Source organism: Tamandua tetradactyla, chromosome 5, assembly GCF_023851605.1.
Source record: "Tamandua tetradactyla isolate mTamTet1 chromosome 5, mTamTet1.pri, whole genome shotgun sequence".
NCBI classification, from domain to species: Eukaryota; Metazoa; Chordata; class Mammalia; order Pilosa; family Myrmecophagidae; genus Tamandua; species Tamandua tetradactyla.
Genome location: NC_135331.1, coordinates 37,762,270 through 37,763,443, shown reverse-complemented (window position 1 = coordinate 37,763,443; position 1,174 = coordinate 37,762,270). Strand labels below are relative to the sequence as shown.

At 35.5% G+C, this 1,174-nt stretch overlaps 1 protein-coding gene across 3 annotated transcripts in view; it reads left to right on the top strand.

Annotated features, from left to right (window-relative positions):
- TTC28 (tetratricopeptide repeat domain 28) overlaps positions 1-1,174 on the top strand; it is an 896,291-nt gene that overhangs the window by 565,228 nt on the left and 329,889 nt on the right. The window lies entirely within an intron of this gene.

The window sequence follows — 1,174 nt, the reverse complement described above, 5'->3', positions numbered from 1 at the left end:
ATGTTCCTTTTATCTACCTTGTCAACAAACGAGTAGAACATATGGAATAAAAATAAATAATAGGGGAACAAATGCTAAAATAAATTTAGTTTGAAATGCTAGTGATCAATGAAAGCGAGGGATAAGGGGTATGGTAGGTATCATCTTTTTTTTTCTGTTTTCGTTTTATTTCTTTTTCTATTGTCTTTTTATTTCTTTTTCTGAATGGATGCAAATGTTCTAAGAAATGATGAATCTGCAACTAAGTGATGATATTGTGAATTATTGATTATATATGTTAATGCTTTATTTGGTTTGTTAAATTTTTTTAAATTAATAAATTAAAAAAAACTTTAAAAAAAAAAACCTCCCACCCAGTTGAAAATAGATGGTAATTAATATTTTAAAACTTTAACTTATGTGTGAGACTAAAGCAAAAAGATGTTTATTTGGTTCAAAGTTTATAATTTGACTAGTGCATTTCCTAATATAACTTATGTGGACAGCTTAATTGAATACCATAGTACATGGAACCTTGAGTAGGGCCTGAGTTTTTGTAGGTTTGTCCAGAGTGATGCCCCAATAAATTCCAGAGTGATTTGAACAGTGAATAAAAAAGCATTTGCAATGTCCCCTTCAGGAAATGGTGAGAAAGGGGGAAAATTCAACTTCCCCAAGTTGAATTCTTGATATTCTCACAAGCAGTGGGGACAACCAAAGCAATAGGCTGAGTCCCCAATATTGGGGTTTGTTTATATGAAACTTAACCCCACAAAGGATAGGCTAAGCCTACTTAAAATTAGACCTGAGAGTCATCCCCAAGAGAACCTCTTATGTTGCTCAGATGTGGCCTCTCTCTTAGCTAACATGACAAGCATACTCACTGCCCTCCCCGTCTCTACATGGGGCATGACTCCCAGGGGTGTGGAGCTTCCTGGCAACGTGGGACAGAAATCCTAGAATGAGCTGAGACTCAGCATCAAGGGATTGAGAAAACCTTCTTGATCAAAATGAGAGAGAAATGAGACAAAATAAAGTGTCAATGGCTGAGAGATTCCAGGGTTGAGAGGTTATCCTCTAGGTTATTCTTACATATTAAATAGATATCACCTTTTTAGTTAAGTATAATGGAGAGGCTGGAGGAAACTGCCTGAAAATGTAGAGCTGTGATTGTGAAAACCTTGAGTCTGATACG